This window comes from Crotalus tigris, unplaced genomic scaffold, assembly GCF_016545835.1.
Source record: "Crotalus tigris isolate CLP2741 ecotype Arizona unplaced genomic scaffold, ASM1654583v1 scf7180000017961.1242950, whole genome shotgun sequence".
Classification (NCBI taxonomy): Eukaryota; Metazoa; Chordata; class Lepidosauria; order Squamata; family Viperidae; genus Crotalus; species Crotalus tigris.
In genome coordinates this window covers 150,001-177,082 of record NW_024096745.1, presented here as the reverse complement: position 1 = coordinate 177,082, position 27,082 = coordinate 150,001, and the positions used below count along the sequence as shown (strand labels likewise).

At 35.7% G+C, this 27,082-nt stretch overlaps 1 protein-coding gene across 1 annotated transcript in view; it reads left to right on the top strand.

Moving 5' to 3' along the window:
- Positions 1-27,082, top strand: part of LOC120308905 (leucine zipper protein 2-like) — a gene marked incomplete at its 3' end in the record, with an annotated part of 220,782 nt that overhangs the window by 53,804 nt on the left and 139,896 nt on the right. The window lies entirely within an intron of this gene.

The window sequence follows — 27,082 nt, the reverse complement described above, 5'->3', positions numbered from 1 at the left end:
ACTTTATTCATTATGTAAGTGAAATATTAAAATACAATTGTGTTTCTGATGTATGTGAAGAGGTGTGTGTGGAATAGATTCAAATTTTCATCATGTCTTGTTACTAGCTAATTTGCTGATACTGTCTAAATTAGATTTTGTAAATTTGACAAAACTGCTTTTTCATTTTCATTTTATATGCACTGCAATGAAACATATTTATCTTGTTATTCCAGAAATGGAAGGTTTCCAAGGTAGAAAATGACTAAAGTTAATAGTTTCCCCTGTGTATTTTGCTTGTCATAGCAAAATATTATAAAAGCTACCTGGAACATTCATAAATTACATCCGATCAACATTCAATGCATCCTGGAAAGCTGATCTAAACAGATTAATCTATTGTTCATATTCTCTTTCTTTTCAGATATAGTTTCTTGGGATATAAATACATTTATGCTACAGAATTTCCTATGGCAATTCATTTTCTCTCAGCAAGCCCCATACCATTTGAGCAGACCTTGCATGTATATACTATATTCATATACTGTATGTTTGCCCACATAATTTATCAAGCAGATGCCTAAACTTAAAAAAAATATAGTAATTTCTTAACCTCTGCCCTGAAAAAGCTTAGGGGCGTGGAAGTAAAAGTTCTACACATTTAAAGGGCACCAAGTTGGGGATAACTTTGCTTATTTCTCAATAAAATGAGATGGCTCTATATGCAAATATAGGTGAAGACAACTGGGATCAGCTTCTGAAGCAGCTGCATGAGCCTTACACAAGCCATAGCTATTAATGGTCATAAAGTTTCTAGGCATCATGAAACAACACATTTAAATGATTTGCACACTCACAGTTTTTTATATAACTATGTTATAAAATAGGCTTGTCTCCCTATTGCTCCTTTTCTTTTAAAGTTCTTATATCTGTTAATACACATTTTATAAATCAATATTTCAAATATGTCAATATATAGTACTTTGAATTTTATATAAAAATCATGGCTTTTTTTTCATTGTGTAAGGAATGGATTTTTTGAGCATGGAGATAAAAAAAAGTTATTCTTCAATATAGAAAAGACTGTGCAACTTTTCATTTATAATTCTGGGATCAACAATATGTGGTTTGGTATTTGTTTATGATCTGTCTGTTTACTGACATAATGGAAGACAGATCTATATTATTTTGTGGCCCTAAAGTTTAATTCTGCATTTCAATATTTAACTGGGTGATTATCCATCTGTGTTAAAAATTTATTGTTCCTCTTTTTTCCTCTCTTTTGTGCTTTGCTTTTTCTCATTCCACTTTGTCTTGTTTTTCTCTGTCCTTTTTTGTACAAAAGCAATAAATTAAAAAAAAAAGAAAACCTTTTTGTGTTAACAGAATATTGAAAGCACAAAATGCTACATGTCATCCCGTTGAGACAGCATGATCAACAAACAGGTACAGAAGGGAATTCAGGAATGCTGTTTATTATTATAGGGTAGAATAACATTTGTCTGCAACCTTGTCTGAATGTATCTATTCCATTAAGAGGAGGTAATAGTCCTGTCTCTCCTGGACGACAAAAGGTAGCAAGAATTCTGGAGGATAATATGCAGGTGCATTAGCCATATACTGATTGAAAGGGAAACATCTCAATATATCAACGTGTTTTAGGCAAATTCTACAGGAGGTAATAATTCAGTTTTTTTGATGGTAAGAGACTTGGCAATACAAGTATTATTTGAGAAATGCACTCATTTTCTCCAATTATCCATTAGATTCCAGAATGTCCAGTCAATGGAAAAGCCTTTAATAATAATAATAATAATAATAATAATAATAATAATCCCCCAGTGAGGCACTACCTTGATGTGGTTGTGGGGCTTGTGTACTCTGAGGAAGATGAGAGCTATACCAGAGGTTCAACCATACTGGACAGGTCTCATCAGAGGAGTCAGACAAAGAGTGTCTCTCTCATAAAAAATATGGTGAGACGTAAATTTCAGAATGCCATACCGGCTCGGACGTCGCCCGGGTTAACAAGGTCCGTGCTAGATATTGGAGTTCCTGGATATCTGGTGAAAAATGGGTTACAGGACTCAGGACTGCTGGCTGAGCAACCAGGGCCAGCAGCTGCAGAACTACTGGAAGAAAAGGTGTTTACCCGTCGCAGATACACAGTGATGGAAAACAAAGAAATAATGATCTGTTACTACAAATCAAGTCCAACAAGACGAGGATATCTAAAACGAATGCACCAATTCTGGAAAGAACAACACCCAGAATCAGAAATAACAGAACAGAGACTAGCAGATCAACGCCGATTTATAACACGAAATAAAATATTCACAGAAACAGAATTGGACGAACTGCAAAGGTTTACCCAGGGCAAAGAAATCAAAGCCTTACCAGAAGTAATTCAGAATGTAGAGGCAAACCACGGGGAGTTGGCAGTGAAGGAATCCAGCAGAGATATACAACTGTTCTCATTTGGAAACCAGGCACTTCTTCCTCAGGAAGAACAAAACCCTCTAACTAAAGAAATAAAAGAATTGAAACAAAGAATAACTGAGCATCTAGAACAGCACAAAAACAACAGAATAAGGCTGCCTGCATTGAAGCTTGTTTCAAAGAAACAGCTAGCATAAGCATTAAAAGATCCAAATACTGCAATAGCAAGTATAAGCACCAATTCACTGCAAGAAACAAACCAACTAATGTACAGCACCGCTGCAGTTATAACTGAATACCTGGGATGCAAAATCAACAAAGAAGAAAAACAAACAAACAGTGCATCACAAAAATGGAAGGTTAGACTAGAAAATAAGATCAGCAAGTTAAGATCACATGCAAGCAAGCTAGAACAGATGAAAGAAAAGAAGCTGAAGAACAAGAAGACCAAAGAATACCTAATCAAGACATACCACTTAGAAACAAGGAAGATCAAGGAAGCACTGGAAATAATAAAGCAACAAAGAACAGCTATAGCCAGGAAAATCAGTAGATATGAAGCTCGAATTGCAAACTATAGGCAGAACCTCCAATTTCAATCCAATCAGAAACGTTTCTACCAATCCATCAATGGAGAAACTGCAAGGAATCAGTCAGTACCTGAAAAGGAAGAAACAGTGCAGTTCTGGAAGCAGATATGGGATAACCCAAAGAAATACAACAAGGATGCGGCTTGGTTAAAAGAGGTGGATGCAAATAAAACAGAAGTTGAAATGAAAGAACTAGTAATAACAACAAAAATGGTAGAAAAAAGAGCAAAGAAAATCAAAAATTGGTCAGCCCCAGGTGAAGATGAACTGCATGGGTTTTGGTTGAAACATCTAACTGTTATACACCCACTCATTGCCAAGCAGTTCAACAATATAGTACAAGGAGGAGAAATTGAAAAGTGGCTAACAACTGGGAAAACCTAGTTAATAATGAAAAATCCAGCAAAAGGGGCAACACCAGGCAACTACAGGCCAATTACCTGCTTACCAACAACTTTCAAAATACTAACTGGTGTGGTAGCTGATGCAGTACAACAGCATCTAGTTGAAAACAATCTCTTTCCATCTGAGCAGAAAGGAAACCGCCCCAATAGCAGAGGAACAAAAGATCAACTCCTAATAGACAAAATGATCTTGGAAAACTGCAAGAGAAGGAAGACCAACCTGAATGTGGCATGGATTGACTACAAAAAAGGCATTTGACTCTCTGCCACATGATTGGATAATAAAGTGCCTAGAAATAACAGGAGTCAGTAGAAACATCAGAAAATTTGTGCAAAGATTGATGGCACAATGGAAGACACAGTTGCAGATCAATGGTGAGAGGCTGGGAGAGGTTAATATCAAGAGAGGAATATTTCAAGGAGATTCATTATCACCATTACTATTTGTTATTGCACTGTTTCCTCTGTCAACCATACTGAATAACTCAGGACATGGCTATCAAACATCAAAAACATCTACCAGACTATCCCATCTCCTTTACATGGATGATCTGAAACTGTATGGAAAAACATCATCTGAAATAGAATCACTGATCAACACTGTCCGTATATATAGCCAAGATATTGTTATGGAGTTTGGCTTGGACAAATATGCCACACTTACTATCAAACAAGGAAAAGTAGTGAAAACTGAGGGAATCAAGATGCCCCACAAAAATAACATTAAAAGTCTGGATGAGGAAGATTACTACAAATACTTGGGTATCCTTCAAGCTGACAATATCAAGCACACTGAAGTCAAGAAAAAGATTAGAGGTGAATACATCAAGAGAGTGAAGAAGATCTTAAAAACCAAACTCAATGGAGGAAATACCATAAAGGCAATCAACACCTGGGCAATTCCAGTCATTAGGTACACAGCTGGAATAGTGGACTGGACTCAAACAGAACTAAAAGCAATGGATAGGCAGACCAGAAAAATAATGACAATGAATCATGCCCTTCATCCACGCAGTGACATTGATAGACTTTATCTACCAAGGCAAATAGGTGGGTGTGGAATGCTACAAGTACATCAGATGGTTGAAGAAGAAAAAATGGCTTTGGAAGAATATCTGAAGAACAATGATGAAGATGCACTGAAATTAGTAATCAGGAAGGCTTACTAACTACTGGAGAGACCAAACTGGCCTACAAGAAAGACCAAATGAAGAACAGAATAGAGGCATGGGAAGACAAAGCACTACATGGCCAATACATTAAAAAAAATAGCTGGGAAAGCAGATAATAACAAGACCTGGCAATGGCTAAGAGCAGGAAAATTGAAGAAAGAGACAGAGGGACTAATTCTGGCTGCACAAGACCAAGCCTTAAGGACAAATGCATACAAAGTCAAAATTGAGAAGACAGCAACAGACAATAAGTGCCGCCTATGCAAAGAAGCTGAAAAAACAGTGGACCATCTGGTAAGCTGTTGCAAGAAGATTGCACAAACTGACTACAAGCAGCGGCATGATAAAGTAGCAACAATGGTGCATTGGAAGATCTGCAAAAAATATCATTTGCCTGTAAGCAAAAACTGGTGGGATCATAAAATAGAGAAAGTCATAGAAAATGATAAAATTAAACTGCTCTGGGACTTCAGATTCAAACAGACAAGCACCTGCAACATAATACCCCAGACTTAACAATTGTCGATAAGAAAGACAAAAAAGTCTGGATAGTGGATGTGGCAGTGCCTGGAGACAGCAGAATAGAAGAGAAAGAGCTGGAGAAGATAACAAAATACAAAGACCTACAAATAGAAATAGAAAGACTGTGGCAAAAGCAAGCAAGGGTAGTACTAATAATCATAGGCTCCTTGGGTGCAATCCCAAAACAACTGGAGCACCACTTAAACACCATTGGCATTGACAAATTCGCCATTAGTCAATTGCAAAAGGCGGCCTTACTAGGAACTGCTTCTATCCTGCGACAATATCTGTAATACCATCAAACACCCATATATGCCTATCCCAGGTCCTGGGTAAGGACTCGATAGGTAGACAAAATGCCAAATCCAGTCTGAACATCTGGCTGACTGTGCAATGATCCATAATAATAATAATGTAGGAAAGTACCTTGGAGGTCATCTAGTCCAACCCCCTGCTCAGGCAGGAAAACCTATACCATTTCAGATAAATGGCTGTCCAGTTTCTTCTTAAAAACTTCCAGTGTTGGAGCATTCACCACTTCTGGAGGCGGGTTGTTCCACTGGTTAATTGTCCTATCTGTCAGGAAGTTTCTCCTTAGTTCTAGGTTGCTTCTCTCCTTGATTAGTTTCCACCTGTTGCTTCTTGTCCTGCCTTCAGGTGCCTTGGAAAATAGCTTGACTCCCTCTTCTTTGTGGCAGCCCCTAAGATATTGGAACACTGCTATCATGTCCCCCTTTGTCCTTCTCTTTGTTAAACCTTTCAAAATTTGGATGTAAATTGAGAACTTTAATTTAAAATTGATTAAATACTTGGATCAAAAATGAAAGTCTTATGCAGTCCCCTGAGTTGACAGTAGTTGCTTGCATGGAATAAAATACACCATCTTGGTACCCCAATCCACTATGACTAAAATAATTGTGCAGCTAAAAGATCAATAATAACATCTACAGAAACAAAATGTGTCCTACATTCCAGGAGGACAGAGGAATGGCTGGAGCAAACTGACTGAGCTAATCATAATAATCTATCAAAAGACATGACGTAATGAAACATAGTATTTAATATTCATTCTTAGTTTGTAAGGTTACATGGAAATAATCTATTAATACCCTTACATATTTGTCTTGTTGTGGCAAGAAAATCCAACTCAACTGATCTACTGCCTGATTTCTTGCTCCTGAGTTCCCTAGAATTTCAAGGAAAGTGGGAAATAGCAAGCTTGTTCTGTGAACTAGGAATATGGAATATATAAACACTGAAATAAGAGAAAAGATGTGTCCACTGATCTATTGTGGAATGAAGATCTATGTCTTCTGCAAGTGCTCCAAAATCTTGTGAATTTGCAACCTGTGCAGGGTGAGTTACTCCCTGCAAGAAATCTCTCGATTGTTACAATACTGCTTTTATGGCCAGCAACATTTCTTGAAAATATCATAGATTGTTTGAGCCAAGAGAAAGAATCTGAAGTCTGCTGAAGCTTGCAGGAAAACACCTCCCAAAACTGAGGCTGAAGCATGTTTGCAGATGAATTGCCTATAAAAATATCAAAGCTCAGAAAATATTGGACATCTCTCACATTTCTAGGATCCTGCCATGAGAAAATTTATTGTACTTTTGCTGAATCTATTTATATTCTGTCTGTGGAGATTATACAACCAAGTAATCCAATTGGGGAAGATCAGATTTATCCAATTTAGCAAACAGTTTGCAATTGAGAAACTGTTCATTTCTGATGTAAGTCTCATATAAGAATGTGTCTTCTGAAAAAAAAAATCAGTATGTCATCCAGGTACCTCACTACATATTTGTCTAAAATATTTATGAATCTAAAGATGACTGAAGCAATTAGCCAAAGCAAAGGGCCTTATTGTATACTTAGGCTTGCCATACTTGTTATCAAAAATACTAAATATTTATGGCCCTCTTTTACTAAGGTTAGATTGTAACTTTCTTTCAAATCTAATTTAATGAAAATGTACACCTTCTGATGGCAATCCACTAGATCTGAAATAAGGGGCAGTGCATAACAGTTCCAAATGATTGCAGAATTCAGGAGTCATAATCATGCACAGTTCTTAGGGAATCGTTATTTTTATTTCCAAAAAGGAAAAAAAAATAGACACAGACACTAAATTAGACACAGACACTATAGAAAAGTAAACAAATTCTTCAGATTGTCATCCAAAACTTATTTAAATCAGCTAAATTAAGAATAGATGTGAGATATTACATTTTATCTGGAATCTGGATTACAGATTTTAAGAAGCTGTTATGATCCCATAAAGCAAAGTTGCTGCTTCATCTTCCTCCAAAGCATCTACAAAAACTGTTAATCTTTCTAGTAAAGAAGAGATTCACATAGAAGGAAAAGAATGAGACCCTGCCGTTTTTGCTGACACCTTTGAAAGTAAAACAAATTCTCTTTGGTTCCTGGTAGATATTCAGATTATGAGTTTGCAGTCAATCTATGCTCAAAACTATGGTGACATATAAGAAAACTGTAATGCAGAATGATAATGTATGACCATTTATTTTAACTGTAGAGGCATTGCAATAGCAAAAGAGGACTAGCTTGAAGAGATTGCCTTAACTAGCATTGAGTTCTCTAATAAATGTGTGGGCAACTGAAACTGGTGCACTGTAGTCTCATTTATGAAGTTAGCTGCTGTGCCAAATCCTAAAAAAGAGACAAAAGAGTTGTATTTTTGCACCAGCAGGGGTGCAAAGAGTAACAAGGATAATAAAATGGATTTGCCTGCTGACTGACATCTGAGCACTTCTTAATTGTCTGAGTATCCCTCAGTGGAGCTTTTTGGAGGGCTGCCTGCAAAGTTCCCCAAAGACAAGCCTTTGCAGCAATTGGGCATTTACTGGTGAGATGACCTTGATGTGGTATTTTCCAGCTGTCTCAGAAGAAGCAGCTCAAGATCTCCACCGTAAAAGTATAAACTGACATAATCCTGTTTTGTTTCTTCTCTGCAGTCTGCAACTCTTCACTGTTCCTACTGATAGGGATTCTGTGGTACCAGGATTCATGGGCTATTTAGTTACAATTTACTATGTACCAACTCTTTGGCAAATCTTACAAAATATAGGGTCAAGGTAACCTCATAAATGGAGACATATTGAAGCTTTCAGTCCCAGCCTCTGACATCTATAGAAAGTACCATAAAAGTCCCTGTCTGGAATCCTGAACTAAATGGATCAATGGTCTGACTCACATTGTGTGAAAAAAAAATTAACTTTGGGAATAAGTCAATCTTTAAGGCTGGAATTTTGGTCCTTAAGGAAAAAATAGTATGTTTTTACTTGGCATAACATGGAGTAGAGGGAAACTCTGACAGGCTTTCAAGGTTGCTTTTTTTTTTTTTACCCCACAACAATAAAAAACATTCCTGGAATGCTAAAGTAAGGAAATCACAATTTCTGAATATATAGTTGATTTCCACTTGTATGTCAGAGACGTCCATGAGGCACGTTAAAATAAAATGGGAGAGCTGGTTCAGCATTGTGTGTTAATGGATCAGAAATTGGAGGAGTTGGGGTGTGAAAGAAAGAATAGAGAAGAAGTTTTACAATCTTGTACAGTCTTCCCCCTGCCCCCAGCCATGAAACCTGGTACCATAGAACCTATATAGATAGGGTTCAATGAAGAGATGCAGACTGCAGAGGAGAAACAAAAAAGGATCATCTCAGTTTGCAGTGATGGTCTGAGGCTGCTCCTTCCGAGACAGTTGGAAAACACCACATCAGCCTTATATTTGGTAAGATTCACCAAATAATTGGTAAATGGTAAATAGTAGCTAAATAGTTATATGATTGGGCCATGAAGTAGTTTAAATCAGAGTTCCCCAACCTTTCCAGCATTGCAGACCAGTGGGGAGGGAGAGGGGATGTTTCCACATAAGCTGCCGCTCCATTTGCATGAGCGGTATACACATGTGCCTGCTGCTGAAGCAAATAGAGCGTGCATGCACACACTTGTCCACCATTTCCATGGCCTAGTTGCAAACAGTTTACAGCCCACTAGTGGACAGTGGCCCAGAGTTTGGGGACCCCTGGTTTAAATGACTACCCATTCACATACTGTAGGGGAGAGTAATGAGATTTACTTCTGAGAAAAGGTATATAGGGTAAAGTCTCTATTTAAAATGTGCATTGTTTGTACGTGGCAATTGCCTCTGCTTACTTAACAAAATAACTGAAGATGTTGTTGGCAAAATATGCAAAAGCAATCAAATTTGTGCACCTAGCATGTGCAATGTCTAATCAACAATGAATAATGAGCTCAAAGATTGCTAGGGGATCACAAGTAAGAAAAAAAGTGTGGGCTACATAAATGAAGCCGGGATTTAACCTATAAAGATTCCAAGCACTAATGAATCCAATGCCAGTCATTCAGGTTGACTCACCACAGGGAACTGTTCATTGAAAGCAATATGTGTTCTAGCATATAATTTCAAGATAAAGGCAATAGCTTATAATCAAATCAAGGACCACTGGAATATTAATTAAAAATATTACATAATCACACAAAATTGTGACCAGTGTTATTTTTCTAATATAAGATCAAATATCTCAAGTATCAGTCTGTGTGTATGTGTGTGTGTTGTGTGTATTTATGATAATTGCTAGTGATATATGCTGCCTTTTGTTCAGGTAGTATCATGATGATGATGACGATGACAAAAATATTTTCTCCTACCTTTCAAAATATATTTCTGGCCTATTCAAGACAATGAACAAAGCCAATACTCCTGCCTCCTATTTTCCCCACAACAATAACCCTGTGAGGTAGGTTGGGCTGAGAGCGTGTCACTGGTCCATTGTCAACCCAGCATACATTGTGTGCCCCCTCCCTAATTGCCTCTACAAGAACAACCCTATTAGAGAGGTTGGGATGAGTGGAAGGCCTAAAGTTATTCTGTCAGCTTCTCTAATGTCAGTCCAGCCCTTAACCATTACATGACAGTATTAAAATCAATTGAATTAGTGATGTCAGTTATTTGCTAAAAGCTATTTAAAGTCCAAATAAATTTAAATGCAAGTAAACTCCATTTCACTGAGACTTAACCACTTCAGAAACACATATAGGATTGCAGCTGCATGATCCTAAACACCTGGTCCATGTTTTATGTCAGTTTGTTACCAATTGTCATATGTTTCTTAATCTTAATTTATATGTATAGGATGAAACCCAAATTCTATAAGCATATGAAATACTCCCTGAATTTAATAATAGAAGAGATGTGTATGTGTGTGTATATTTATATAAAATCCTATTTATTCCCTTCATCCTATTTAGATTTCACTCAGGTGCTCATTGAAAATTTATGTCAAAATATTACATAGCAAATGCAATATTTAAAGGAAGAGTTTAAAATAATGAATATGCTTCTTATGTATACAGTTCTTGAGACAAATTTTATATTCAACACATTTCTTCTGGTCTATTTGTTAATTATGTAACAAACAGACGCTCATATTTCATTAACTTAACAGCAGATGCAGAAAGATGGAAAAATTACATTAAACATAGGCTGTCCTCCCCATTGCTTGTGTTGCAGCCTGCCACAATCCTGATGGGGGGGAGTAAGAGTGCTTGTTGAAAAGGGGGGAAAATAGGGTAGGGGGTGAGAGAGACCACCACAAACAGAAAACAGAAGTGTGGACCAGTTTCATCCAGCAACTTCAAGGACTTTGGGCACCCAGGATCAGGGTATAAAATGTTAACTGCTTCTCAAAGAACCAGCTATCCTCCTATTAGTTACTGATGAACTGGTCAAAGAGGGGGGGAGGACTAAGAGTTTGAAACAAGGTAACAGTTTGCATGGGTTTTCTTCAGATCTGGCTTAGCTTTTGCAGTTGTCTCTAGTAAAAGAGCCTTGTAACCTTCTGATGGAATCAAGCATCTCTCTTTCCTGGAAAGTCAGCTGGGGCAGGGCTGACACTTAATGGGACTCAGGCATGTCAATTTGAATGGATAATACTGCTGAAATAAAATAAAATATAAATAAAAAATGCCCTTTTCCAGGGACATGCATAATGTATGTGATTTAATTGGTTCTTGATTTATTGTAGTAACTTCTTGATTTGCTGTAGTACACTGCATTGCTCTCATGTGCTTAATTGTGCATTACTATGAGTCCTCGGGGCGTATGGTACTAAATAAGTAAGTAAGTAAGTAAGTAAATAAATAAATAAATAAATAAATAAATAAAATAAAAAATAAATAAATAAAGTTTAGACTGTTGAGTAGCAGCTATTTATTGTTAATAAAATTATTATAATTTTAAAATATTTTTTTTATTTTATTTATAAAATATTTTATTTTTATGTAGTTTGGTAAAATCTTAGCTAAGGTTTGGTTTTATTTTTGTTTTATTTTCCTCCCCAGAACTAATTTTGTCTCTTAATTTATTTGGGTAATAGCATAAACTTTGAAATATCACACCTCATATGGTATTGAAGTTATATAATAAGAACTTTATCTGAAAGCTTCAAACATGATAGTGATGTTGCTCTTGCCAATGATGATGCACAGAAGACCTCAATTTGCCATTGATTTCAAGGAGACAGTACTGGTCTCTAAATTACTGGAAAATTATAACCTAAGTGAGCATGAAGAAGCAAATCCTGGCCATCTATTTCTGATGAAAATTTCATGGCAGGCTAACAAGGTGAATTAAATAACAAAATCCATTAATGTGCAGATGAATCACAACACCCAGATGAGAATGAGATACTTATATTTTGTTTCTAAAGGTCTTGTTTAGTAGACAGATAGCTGGTAAGAACTTTATGGGTACTGAGTAAAAGGAACCACATTAATGTGTGTTAGGAAAAAGAAAATTATTCTCTTCTGCATCTGTGAAATCTAATTCACAGCTCCTTTAAAAACCAAGGAGGGGCATATGATTTTATCATAAGGTTTCCAGTTTAGTCATCTAATCTGGAAAAATAAAGGAAAATATAATGGAAAAAAGTAGATTTTAACTGGGCTTGATAATAGGGTCCCCAACTTGGATTTAATATGAAAGAACTATTACCCAATACATCCTACTTCCTGAAGATGCTTTCTCTTTATCTGTAGATTGACAAACAAGTTTCGTTCTTAGTCCAAATCTGATTGGAGGAAATGATGCAAGTGGGAGAGGAAAGGTCTAGAAAAGGGAGTAAGATGAGAGAGGATGGGACAATTTTGCAAATCATGACCTTTGTTTTTGCTCATTGTCCAGTGGTCCACTTTTCTTCTTGTTCCCATCTTTTATACCAGTATTATTATTTCTGATTTCAGAGCTTCTTAATTTACCTGAACAGTTTTGCCTATATTATTGTCATTTATTTACTTAATAATACTTGAATTTTATTTTGAAGGGAAATTATAAATTGGCACTGTCCTTTATCTCTGTCAAACTTTTCAGGGTGAGGAGGATGAACTCACATTTGGAGAGCTATAGTGGCACAGTAATTAGAATGCAGTATTACAAGCTGACTCTGCTCACTGCCAGGAGTTCAATCCTGACAATGCTCAAGATTGACTCAACCTTCCATACTTCTGAGATGGGTAAAATGAGGATCCAGATTGTTGGTCATAATATGCTGACTCTGTAAACTGCTTAGAGAGGGCTGTAAAGCACTATTAAGTGGTATATAAGTCTAAGTGCTATTGCTATTGATATTTGAGAAGATCTGATTGGTCCATAACTGAAGCTGGGTTTCATGAAGAAACAGGTAAAATCAGAAAGATGTAAGTCAAATGGAGAGCAAAGGAAGAGGAGCATAAACAGCAAGGCAAACAGCAACAGCAAGTTCTGAGCAAAGGAGTCTTAAATTTACATACTATACCAGCAGTTACAAGAACATATTTATATATTCAGTTAATTATCATGTTATTCAGAGAAGGAAACAGATCTGGACCATTAGAAGTGCACTCTCTTCTTTTCTTCTTCTTCTTTATAGTTAAGATGATCTGTAAACACTCAGCGCAAATGGCTAACTAATTTTCTCTGTGGTTTATTCACATTCTTGCTTTGTATCTATAGAGTTCCATAACAACATTGGTTTATTTGGTGTGTCTTAGCCTTCTAGACAGAATTCTCTCTAATCTTTTAGCAGATTGCACTGAAATGCTTATCCATATTGTTTGTAGCATATTTTAAGGTTCCAGGAGAACTTCAGCTTGAATGCAAACAAACTCTGACTTTAAAAGAATTCAAGGTGAAAATGAATTGCTTATGCTTTGTAAATTTCATAAAATTGCAAATGTCTTTTTGGAAATATAGTAGTACTTCCACTCAAATGTGAACCTGCTAAACCCCTCTGATTACAGCAGGTGAGTAAGTCTCCTGCTGTAAATACATCCAACCTAACTTGGGAATACAAAAATATTTAACTTTTCTTAGTAATATGACTCATAAGAATAATTTATAAAGATCTGCATTGTGCAAGTAATGATACAGAACTTCCCATTCTCATATTCTCATTTAAAGAAGTGCTACAGAACAGCAATGTAATATTGTAGAACTAAAAATGAGAATCCAAGGATAACAAAAACAATTATTTGTGTAGCTGTTTATGGGGAGAGAGGGAGCCCAATTCTTATCTGTTCCAGTAGTTCTCCAGTCCTAAGAAGAAAAAAAAAAATGAGAAGGGGAAAATGTGTTGCTCCATTTGCTTGCTCTTGCTCCAAGAAATTCAGATTGATGACTTCCCAGTGGGGAGATTATATTGCATTATTTGATTAAAGCAGTGGTGGGATTCAAATATGTGAACAACTGGTTCTCTGTGTGGATGCTGCTTCTAGAAGTCCATTCTGGGCCTGGGCAACAAAAAATTAGCTACCAGTTCTGCCGAAGTGGTGCGAATTGGCTGAATACAATCACTGGATTAAAACATGATGACAATGCTTTTTCAGATGAAAATTCTGGAATTTTTTTTTCAAGATCTGCACTTGTATGGAAATTTATGCTGACAACCATGGACATCAAGCATCAGCCTCAGACATCAGAAAAGCAGACTGTAAATAGAATATATATTAGCTATGTGCTCTTTCTTAAAAGGGTCCAAAGGGGGGGGGGAAGGCCTTGAATGAGTATGTGATGCCAGTTTTTTTTTAAAGTCTTTTCTTTCTGCTTTGTTAAAAAATACCTTATGGTTCAGCTTGTCTTCCAAATATATAGGCTGGATTTCATAAGCTCCTTGCCTTATGTTCACCTTCTAATCTCTTATGTTATACATAGTTTTGGTTCCTTTCCATGAAAGCTTTTCAACTGAGTTCTTTTGCTAAAGGCGATTATGGCTGTTATATTCATTGGGAGCTAAATAACCCGTTTCTGTGTCTCCTTGCATTTCCCTTGAACAAAGTGTGGTCCTTGAAGACTTTACAATGATTGAGTGAAAAGAACATCCAAGACCTATAAGAATTTTTAGTTTACTCTTTCTGCCAGCTCTCTCTTAGGCCACCTACTTGAAGACAACAATGTTGGATACTGAAAATTGAGATCTGTCCCTTAGAAGCATTTGATCACCCTGTGAGAGAAAATGTGATGGATCGATTACTCTTTGTACTCTTTGTATTAAGATCCATTTATATCCTGCTTTTAGCTCCCAGAGGAGATCATTTAGAAATGTGTTGTGTACACATATACTATAAGGAGAATTTATTCCCTGGGGTTTGTTTCCTGCTCGGGTCAAACACCAGTGCCATAATTTAGTGTTTCTGGTTTGTTTGTTTTTTAAATCACACAAGGCAAAAGCCAAGGATGCCACACTTTTTTCACTCTTTTCAGGTACAAAGAAGCAAGAGTCAGAAAAGCAGATAAGAAAAGAACGAGGAGAAAAAGATACAAAATTGGGCTATTCCTTATAAGGAAAATTAAGCTGGAGAATTTTAGAACTGGGCATGCACAAAACTTGCTAACTATACATTTTGTATCTGTTTCTCCTCATTCTTTTTTTATCTGCTTTTGTGACTCTTGCTTCTTTGTAATGGCAAACCACTAACTTACCTTTTAAAATGGTCTTAGATTAGCTTTTTGGTATTCATTTTCCAGCAGTACTTTTAGAATGGCAAAGGTTTAGAATCAGTGTCATTAAAGCTGAATGATTAATTATAAAGTGACATTTTAGTAAATGAAGGTAAATACACGTGTTCCAGGATAATGTTGCAAGATCCAATCTCAGTCAGTCATCAGGACTATTAGGTTTATTCTTCCATGCTTTTGAGCTTGTGCTGGAGCCCATTATCAGGGAATTCTCTCCTTTCCAGAATATATGCACTGTAGAACAACCAACACACATATTCCAGATAGAGAGAAGTCCCCTAATTATGGTCTCAGCACATGCCTGAAAGGAGGGAAGAATAAATCTTTGGTCCCGGTGACTAACCCAGACTGAATCTTGATGTTCTAGTGTTGCCTCCAAACTCAGGCACCCTTGATGCATAAGATCTCTGAATTTGAGAGAGACAGTTTTATTTTTATAAGGGGGCTTCTTTGCCCACGAAAAATAAGAATCACCAAGTAATTCAGGCAAATCAAAAGCATTTATTAATGGGTGTGTGGGTATGTGTGTTAAGTCTTTTTATAGGTATGGAAACAAATTACCTGCATTTGGAATACATGCTATATCAGAAAGTAATCAAACAATAGAAGACAATGTGAGACTTGAACAATAGAAAACATTGGCTCCAGATAATTTTCCACAAGTGACAAATTTATAAGTTGCATTGCTCCTTCCCAGCTGGGTTTCTATCTTCCTCAAAACTTGGAAGTGTATTCAAGGTTTTTCAGAATATCCTCTTTGTTGTTTAGTGCTGAAAAGACAAGTTTTTGCATATCAAAAGAAATGGCTTTGGCTAAGAAGAAAACAAAAATGTTTTCTTGAAGTTAAAAAAAAAACCAAAGGCATATACTGCCATTTTAAAAGTGCAAATATCATCTTTTAAAATGCTAATAATGAAACCTAAAATTCCAGGCAACATCATAACATTTTAAAATATCTTCATTGTATGAATGAAGATGAATGAATGAATGAATGAACCCATTCCCACTATTCCTTAATCCTATTTGTTATATTTGTGTTTATATGAAGTTGTTTTTTAATTAAATATCAAGGGTGGTGTAAATTTCTGCATATGAACAAGTTTTGAATTTTATTGATATTATTGGAATTCTTATAAGAAAATGTATAATTTAATTTAGAAATCTAATTCTTAATTTGTAACTAATAATTTCTATGGAAGGGGTATTCATTATTCCTAGGATTCTATTATGCCTCAGGAAATCTGAAAAACAAATTCATTTTGCCTACTGTTTTATGTTATTAAAAGCAGAAAATAGTGAATTATTGCTTCGGGAGTATTTATAATATAGCTATTCTCTAAGCCATCATGACAGTTTTCTTTTTAATAAAATTTGATAGAAGAACATCTTAAACATGTAAAACAAATAGACAAATAAGTGAGGGGAAGCAAGTACCTTTCAATCCATCCTCTCCTTACATTAAGAAGTACTTAAAGGTATTTATTTTGAGGAGTCTTTGGTTCTCTCTAAACTTTCTTGTTTTCTTGCAGACTTTTCTTTACCAAAACTAGGTAACATTATCTTGAAGTTACCTAGTTTGGGTAATGAAATGTCTGATTTTACCTAGTTTGGGTAATGAAACATCTCAAGAAAACAACCAAGCTGAGAAAGCACCAAAGATTCCTCATTTCAACTCTGAGCTACAAATATTCTCTTCTATTGATCATATTCATTTTTGTTGGCAGAGTCAAGCTCTATTTAGCATAAGAAATTGTTAAAAACTGATAAAATATGCTGGCAAAGTGGGAACCTCTTACTTTATCATGACAAACAGTTCTTTCCATGAAAGGTATATTATTTTTTATTACACTTACATCTTGTGAAATATGAAACAGTTCATACGAAAATGGCTTTGCCAGGAAGAGGGAGGGAAAGTTGAAATATCCCCAGTCTCTGAAGTTAGTCTTCCAAAGCACACAATGTTTCGAGAAACATGCTAGCTTTCAGATGCTTAGCCAAGTGTGACCTTTAATAGTTGTAGTTGCTCTACTGAACATGAAGGATATTATTCCAATCTTTTCCTCTGCCAAATAGGCTTCCAGCTTTACTCTGATAGAAAAACATCTAGAGATGGAAAGAGACAGGTGCAGTAACAGCAGGACCTCCTTTTTTTGACATTATGTAGGTGGAATGGGAGCTGTTTGCAACAGCTTGCAGGGTGAGGAAGAAGTCACATGAACATCCTGTTCTCAATTCTACAAAAAAAAAAAAAAAAAAAAGGAGGGGGGAAAGACTAAGTGAATTGTTCAGTCAATGAATGATATGGACTATAAGGATTGTCTGGACTGTCACTTTATAGATACAAGATAGATAGATAGATCGATAGATGGATAGATAGATAGATAGATAGATAGATAGATAGATAGATAGATAGATAGATAGATGAAATTATACAAACATACACACAGAGAGAGGGGGGGTACATGCATATTTGATAGTCTATTTCTCTTTTGTTATGTTCCTGTTTTATAATGAATCTATAATTCATTATTATTCCTATTTTTAAAAAGAACAAAATTAAGGTGAGTAAAATGGTGGTTGCCTTTGCTTGATAGAAATATGAAGTCTAGGGCAGTGGTGGCGAACCTATGGCACGGGTGCCAGAGGCGGCACTCAGAGCCCTCTCTGTGGGCACGCACGCCGTCGCCCCAGTCCTAGGCCTTCAGCTGGGTTTTATAAAACCTTTTCGCTTTAGGCCTCCGCTGCCGTGTGCAAAAACAAAAAAGGTTCAATCAATCAGTCAATTTCAACTTCTCGCAGGGAAAAAAAAGATATTGTAAAGTTGGAATTGATTGATTTAACTTTTTAGTCCCACCCAGTCTGCTGTTACACCGCAGCCACACCCACCCAATGGGCAACACCCACCCAAAGGCCACACCCATCCAGCACCTGACAATGCATAAGTGGGTTTGGGGTTACAGTTTGGGCACTCAGTCTCTAAAAGGTTCGCCATCACTGGTCTAGGGGAACTCTTTTAGGGTGGTTAAACTTTTTGAAGCCTGGTATATTTACAGGGAGTGGCAGCACTCTACAAAAGAACAATTTCCCATTCCCCAATTCTTTCTAAAATTCCAGTCTGATTGCCATGCAATCTCTCCTATAATATTTATCTTGTTGTGTATATCTATACACAGGCATTTAGGCCTTGTAACATGAATTAAGCAGCATTATTGATTTCAGTGGAAGAACTACATTCAAGCTAAAGATTAAAACTTACCAAATCCAGCTCTTTTAATCAGGAGTAAGCTCCCTTGAAGAGAGTGGAGACCTCACATACGGATCTAATGTCAGGTAAATCTCTGTCCTTGATTAATATGTTGGGAATAATATTTTAAGCTAGAGCATGTTAATACACTTTCATTTTTTTCCTGCCTTTTCCACTCTCAAAGAGCCAGTTGTGGGTTGTCTGTGCACAGCTTTTACTAAGAGGAAGCTTCTATGGATTAATCTTCTCATAATATGTCTCTTTTTTCAAATTGCAAAGGAGCAGATTCACAAAATCCTCTATTCCAGCACTATCTGATTTCACCTTAAAAGATGAACATTAAAAGCATTTATCTCTGGTTTACTTAAACTTGTCATTTTAATGTTATTTTTGTGTTTAAGTATGGGTACTGACACAGAGTGCTGTATATTTTAATCCAAATAGCATTCAGCACAATCCTGTGGTGAATAAGCCATTGTATATTCCATGAATTGACTTGCTCACTGTAGGATAGAAGAAAATTCCTGAAAGTGAATGGTTGCCAAGACTCTTACCTTACAAGGAAGTTGTTAGTTGACTGGCATGGTTTGATTACTCTAGATTCTGTGAAGCTAAAACCATGAGCTTCTTCAGTCATGCCTTAACTTAGGAAGTGAAGAAAATTGTTTACGGCTGTGAAAAGTCTCACTGGGCAACTCTTCCTTGGTGTCCAGAACACCAAGCCATCAATCTGATGGTAAAAATAAACTGCATTCATACATGGAAGCACACATATTTGTATGAAAGCAAAGACTGCATCATGTATAGATGCTTATTTCACTAAGGACTGCAGTAATCTTGGGAAGCATGATAAACAATATTACAGTCTTTTGAGAAAAAAATATGTTTTTTAAAGTTCACATAAGGCATTGATAACTGAGATGAGAGTTTTCACAGAATTTTCAATTCATGGTCCTAAGCCCTATGTTAAAATTGCTTTTAAGAAGGGTGAGGTGATCTATTTTGACAAAGCATAAGACCTGAAATACCTTGTGCTTTAGGTTCATGATTAATGGAAATGTTTGAAGGTTTGTTATTATGTAAATAGCCATTCAGTAGATTAGCCTTCTTAAAATGTTTTTCTGATATGCTGGGACAAAATAGAAGAGGTGGTGATGGAGAAGGGAGCTCTAGATCAAAGTGATATCTACTAAAAGTTATATATTAACAATATTTAAAAGAAATATATGGCAAAGTTTCAAGGTTATGCACAGAGATAATTGCTTTATTTGCTGTTTGTATAATAATGGCTTGACAGAAAGCAAGCTGTATTAACTTTGGAAGCATTAAAAGAGTTATATTTTTCTATAATATAGAATGCTTTGCAATATGGTTTTTGAACTTTATATATAATGCTTTAAGAACTTTCCTCTACTTTAATTCAAATTGTAGACAATGTGATGATTTCAACTTCCATCATCATCATATATGAAATTCCCTTTGAAATCTCTAGCAGTTCAAAAAGCAAAATTATACTTAATTACTTTCTTCCCAGAAACTTGTCAGGGTTGGCTAGAACACGTCAAGTGTTTTGAAAAGTCTCATTAGTGTCATTTCTAAAGAAGCTACAAAGGATGTAGCATCATAAAATTTTGAGAGACTTTTATTCAACAGCTGTTTTACTCAAGTGCTATGAGCTGTAGATTTAAAATAAGTATTTACTCCTTAGAAAAAATTAGCTATGATGCATTATGTTGGGATTAATATGAGCTGGTTTATGTGTACATAAATATCACCAATTCCACACATTCACTTGAAGGCATATAAAATAAATGTGTCTGATTTTAAATGTAGCTGATTTTAGACAGCCTGATCTACATATATAATCAACATAAAAATATGTCAGTGAAATTGAAGATTGTGAATTAATCAAATGCTTTGCTTTCTACTCTCTATTACATATTTAGTCTTTAGGAATTAAAATATATGTATGAACTGTCAAATGTGTGCAATCTACCATTGACATTTCCACCATGGGTTATTTTGTGTGTATGTTTTGTGTGTATGCCATTGCTGCAAAGTAGCTGAAGAAACAGTGAACCTACTGCTTAAATGCTGCAAAAAAAAAAAAATGCTACAAACAACAGCATGACACAGTAGCAACAATGGTGCATTAGAATATCCGCCAGAAATACCATTTGTCTGCAAACAAGACTGGTGGGATTACAAAATATAAAATGTAATATAAAACGAAGAAGCTAAAGTTCTTGGGACTTTAGGATTCAAATAGACAAGCACCTGCTGCATAATACTTTAGACTTAACACTTATTAATAAGAAAAATAAAAATGTCTAATATCTAACTTCCCATTTGAGAAAGATAGTTGAGAAGGTGGTTCTGCAGCAGCTTCAGAGGACTTTGGATGAAGTGGATTATCTGGATCCTTTACAGTCAATTAAAATTGGAACAATGCTATCATGTCACCTTTTGTCCTTCTTTTCATTAAACTGGACATACCCAATTCCAGCAACTGTTTCTTATATGTTTTAGCCTCCAGTCCCCTAATCATCTTTATTCTCTGTACTCTTTCTAGATTCTCAACATCTTTTTTATATCATGGCAACCAAAACTGGATGCAGTATTCAAGTGTGGTATTAACACTTCACATGATCTTGATTCTATCCCTCTGTTAATGCAGCCTACCACTATGTTGGCTTTTTTGGCAGCTGCAGCACACTGCTGGCTCATATTTAAGTGATTGTCCACTAGGACTCTGAGATCCCTGTCATAGTTACTACTACTGACCAAGGTACCACCTATATTGTACTCATGCATTTGATTTTTCTTGCCTAAATGTAGAACCTTACTGTTTTCACCACTGAATTTCATTTTGTTAGATAGTGCCCAATGTTCAAGTCTGTCAAGCACCTCCTGTATCTTAAGACTATATTCTGAAATGTTGCCTATTCTTGCCAGGTTGGTGTCATCTGTAAATTTCATGGGTTCCCCATCTGTTTCCTCATCCAAATCATTGATGAAGATGTTGTAGAGTACTGGGCCTAAAACAGAGCCTTGGGGTACCCCACTACATACTTCCCTCTGTGTAGATGCAGTTCCATTGAGGACTACACATTGATTGTGGCTGATCAGCCAGTTTTGACTCTATCTGGTAGTGTTCTGGAGTGTTGGCTATTCCTGCCAGCTTAGTGTTGTCTGCAAATTTGATGAATTCCCCATCTATCCCCTCATCCAAATTACCTTCCAAGATTTCTAGGATGATAAAAGTCATAGGTGATTGCAGCCTAATGATTATTTGCTTAAGGAAGTGACAAGGTAAGCAAGAAACAAGATGACAAGAAACAAAGTTAAACAAGAAGCAAGATTGCAAGTAGCATCCTGAAATATTTTTGAGTTTGGGTTGATGGTATCATCTATCCCATCCATTTGGAGAAGGTCTAGACCTGCAGCAGACTTTTTTTTGAGATTGCCCGAAACATGATTTCAATATTTCAATAGTGCCTTCTGGCTCAAAGAAATGTTGGATTTGGGTGAGACAAATATACCAAAACACATTATTTGATGGCACAATGCTAGCAAAAATGGAAATACAGAACAGCATTGCAAAGAAAATGCTTGTGTCAGAGAAGTATTCACAAAAATGTGGGTGAACACTTGAGCACGCTTTTATTGAAATCACAAAACAACTGATGCAAAAATGTGAAGGCAGAAAATGGTGGATGGGATAGAAATGAAAATTGATAGGCTGTTTTCTTGCCTATATGGGCAAACCTTTTATTAACATGATGGATAAAGAAACCAGTTTCCTCTTTAACAGCTTCTTTTGTATTGTTGGATTCCTGATATGGCTTCAAAGTGAAAGCACTGTTTTGCAAGTGAATTAACACTGATGTATAAAAAAGTTGGCATTAGGTGAAATGCTTGTCACTGGTTCTTTGATGCCATTCAGCTCCAATTCTAATGATTTGATTTTGCACACATCTCCTTTCCTGTTCACTATTCTGGCTGTATAACAGAGGGATGCTAATGTGTGACCTGTTTATACCTAAAGGTTTTTGCTTGTTTGTAAGTTTTGTGCTTAATTTGTGGTTAGGCCACAAAACTCATATGAGAAATGCAAACTCCTTTTTGTCTAAAGTTGAATATACTCATATTTGAAGCTTTCATGGGGCCCATAGGCACATTCATTAATTTCTACAATGTAAGATAATAATAATGTAAGATAAGATAATAAACTTTTCGCCAATAGAAACAGTGTTCAATAATCAGTGTCTGCATTATATACAATGGTTTTTCCAATTGGTACCCATTTTGTAATATGTAATTGAAACCCACTTTTATAAAAAAAAAATGACTCTCTTTTCCAGCAGATTATTTTTCTTTCTCTGTTTTACTTCATACCATATTCTATTACTTTTGCATGACTAAAAGCTGTCAACTTCAGATATTGAATGATTCACACACACACACACCCCATCTTACTTATAGGAACAGCTTTCATCTTCAATGTAACTGAAAAAGTATAGAGATGAATTGTACTCTGGCACTTAATTAAGATTACATATTTTATGCTATTCCTGAATCTGTACAGAAAAAATGCCATGAGATTTTCAAATTGGTTAATATCAGGCAAACCACATTATAAATTAATACGTTGTGAGTTTCAAATCAGCTTCAAGTCACAGATAAAGAATAAAGAACGAGGGTCTTCCTAAAACTACATTATGAGTAAACAGAACAGAAATTTAGATTCTTGATTTTTAAAATAATGTTAACCAGAAGATTTACAAAAGTGACAAGTGTTGTTCAAATATCCCTTTGTTTTCTGACTATTCTGGATATTGCAGCTTTCAATAGTTTGAAGAACACTACATTTGGGAAACCCCTTCTATAATTTTGTACACATATTTTCAAATAGAAAGTCTTAATTACATAGACATATACTGTATGTATAAAACTATTTTCAGTGGGGATAAGGGATTGGTTGGTTTCATTTTGAAGGTTAACAATTTGATAATTATTAATATTTCATAAAAAGACCCACAACTGTTTTGAGTTAGTTTCTCAACTATAGATTACTTTCTACTTTATTCATAAAATCATGATGTCAGCCATGACTGTATAATTGAAATCTCACCCTTTTAAAATGTGCGGCACATGTTCAACAAATGTAAAAACTGGTGAAACTTTGATTACTTAGTTGTGGTTACCATTTTTTATTCATCTCCTATGATTGCCCCTGGGAATCAATGAGCAAAAAAACACATTTGCATTATTTGATTTAAATAATTTGTTTCACAAAATATACCTTGTGTAGAACTAAAATAACTTGACTGATTTTAGTTCTTTTAGTCATGTATTTAAGGAGTTTTCTATGAACATCTATGTTTTAATGAAGAGAAGGACAAGGGGGGATATGATAGCAGTGTTCCAATATCTCAGGGGTTGCCATAAAGAAGAGAGAGTCAAGCTATTCTCCATAGCACCTGAAGACAGGACAAGAAGCAATGGATGGAAACTAATCAAAGTGTCATGGTTCCAGATATTTTTTGCAATCAGGGCCATTTGTGCATAATTTTTAGATCTACCTTCAAGTGAAAAAAAAAGTATGATCAAAAGCCCTCTCAAGTGTAAGAAGTAATTTCTGACCGTCCAAGGAATAAAAGTTTTATTTTTGCCTATTGCCTCTTTCTCCATGTTTTGAGCAATTATCTCCATCTATTTAGGTCTATATGCATACAATTTGAGAACTTAACAAACCAAATCATTTATGATAGATTTCTGACATCAGGAGCTATGAATAAGAGGAATGAATTGAATGATAATCTACAGTACTCCCCTCCCCCCAAAAAAGCAAAATGCTTCCTGTTGCCATTCATCTATGGCACTTCTTTTCCTGATTTGAGGGCATCTCTAAAGATCAGTATGACTAAGAAACTTGGGGATCTTCAATCCCTATCAGCATGTCCTCTGACACCTGTTTAATTTGCCTTACACTTTCTCCATTCATATGTATTGGCAGTTGTGAATAAAACCAACTGCATTGTAGCTCTCTCCTCTATGATTCGTCCATAAAAACACAACTGGGGATCAAAGTCATATCTCTTTGCATGACATTGGTGGATATACCAAGAGGTTGATCTTCTAATTTAGGCATGGATAAGTATACCAATGGGCTGTGATTAGGGTGCGGGATTAGGCTGGGAGACCTAGCTTTTATACTTAGCCAGGAAAATTATCTCCATGACTTTGAGTCAGTCTCTCAATCTCTCATACTTTTTCCCATTGTAGGAATAAAATAAGGATTCTCATATAATCTTCTTGAGGTTTTAGAGGGAAGGCAATTATAAATTTATCAAACCAATTGAACATTAATCACTTTATGGCCTTAAGGATATATCTGACATATTGCTGATTGGTTGTTTGTTTGGTTATTTGGTTGGTTTAGGAGATGATCAGGCTGAGCCTGAGAGAAAGGTCAAATGCATCATCAGTTTGGAGTAACTACACCCTCATAAGAGACCTAAATCCACCTCCCATTCCCAGTCTTGAGGTCCGTTGACTCTTATCTGGCACCAAATAGCCTTGACTGTTGGTAGATCAGATTCTTGTAAATAGGTAGCACGAAACAAACTCATAATGCTTTTGAACTCTATCCTGACTCCTGATTTCCTGCATCTGATGGTTGGTTCATTGATCTATATTTTTCTTTTTGTTCAGAAATGCAATATTGTGAACACATTTTTCTCTACAATAAACCTGTGAAATATGCTGGCTTGAGAGAGATTTACTGGCCTAAAATCATCCAGTAGAATTCTATAAGAGAGGATGGATTCCCTAGTGACAACCTAACATGTTACCCATAATAGCATTCTATGGTGCTGGCATCTTTTATTAATTAAATTAATACTGAGATTTACTTTTGTATAAATAAGGAAAAAACTGCATAACTGATTATATTTCCTTGTAAGATTTGATATAGGTTGACCATTTCTGGCATATTAATTTTTTTCAAGATTTGTGAAGGTACTATTTAAAATGGAAAAGTAACCACTGATGATTGTAAACTGACTACCACCCCCAATCTCCCCAAAAGGAAAAACTTCCATTTCAGTCTACTTCTTATCTCTTGATAAAAGCACTTGAAAATGCTCATCTTCTCTGATAAAAAAGGCAAGTGGAGCAGCAATAACACTAACTGAATTTATTTAATTTTGTCTCAAAAGGAAAATACATAATTGGTATGAATTTTTGTCAGCATGAAGTCAATTACTGATGCCTGATGTTTCCCATTCAACATACATAAGCATTATTCTGGTTTTATGTAACTTTTTTTTTCAAATGATGTGAAATGGTCATCAAGTTTCAACACTTCAGAATAAAATTTGATAACACAGTAATCCAAATATTTTTTATTTTATTTTAAAGTTGTTTATTGTCTAAGTAATCCCATCTGAAAAATAAGTGTGGACATCTGATCCAAGCCACAATGTTGTTATGTGCATCATCCTCTTGTGGTTCAAACTGTATCACCAGAACATTGAGGCATAGGTGATGTCACTTCTTTCTTACACTCTTTCATTGCCTCTGCCGAGAAAGATATGAACAGAATTACAATTTTGCAAGGTATTATTGAACACTACTTCTTCATCTGAATAATGGGAAAAGAAATGTAATGTATTCAGTAGTAGCAAATTACCATCACACGATCCTAGAGCAATTCTTGGATATGCTGTAAAATAAGTTCCAAAACTCTACCCAAAATATATATTTGAAAACGTTCAAATGGTAACACAATAAAAGTATTCAGTTGAAGGCTGCTCACCATTTCCTGTACAATGATACTAAAATAGTGAGATTACACTTTGGAAGGTTACTCAGAATAAAATTGTACATGCTGTTTTCTAGAAAACACAGAGCTTGACAAACAACCCATACTAGATAGAGATATAGTTTATATATAGGATGTTTGGAAAATTCACAGGCTCTGTTCTTTCATAATATAGCTAGGGAAACACAGAAATAGCTGCACCTGCTTTCCCCACACCAGCATGACTTCTATGTGAGGTAACACAGATTTTTAGCTCTGCTCCTTCAGTATCTGATTTTTTTAAGTGCCTCTAACTTTATCACTTGAGGCAGAATGTGATGAAATCAGCAGCTCTAGTTGCCACTATAGGTAGGAAGGAAGGTATAATGAGGTGGATCTGAGAAAGAGGTCAAGGAGTGAGACTGAAGAGGTGGTTTTAAGTAATGATGATGCCCATTCCTGAATGTAATGGAACTGCTTGTTAAGGCTTGAGGCAATAGTAATAAAATAAATCAATTTTTTGGTCAGGGAACTAACACAACTAACAAAACATCACACATTTTTTCAGGACAAGAAAGTAAAGTGGATTGAATGACCCAAGATTTCTCTCGTTCTACGATAGTCACCATCTGGGTGACTTTGAACCAGTCATTATTGCTCAGCCTAGTTGTCTCACAGGGTTGCTGGATTGGGGATAAAATAAAAACAAATATCACTGTAAATTATTCCGAGCTCTTGGAGAAAAGGATGGATGTAAATCTTGCAAATAAATCTCAAAAGATTCAATTACTGAATCCTGATAACAAAAAAAAAAAAATCATTGATTTGAGGACTCATCCTGCATTGATGCTCTTTCTTAAAATAGGTAAAATTGTTCTA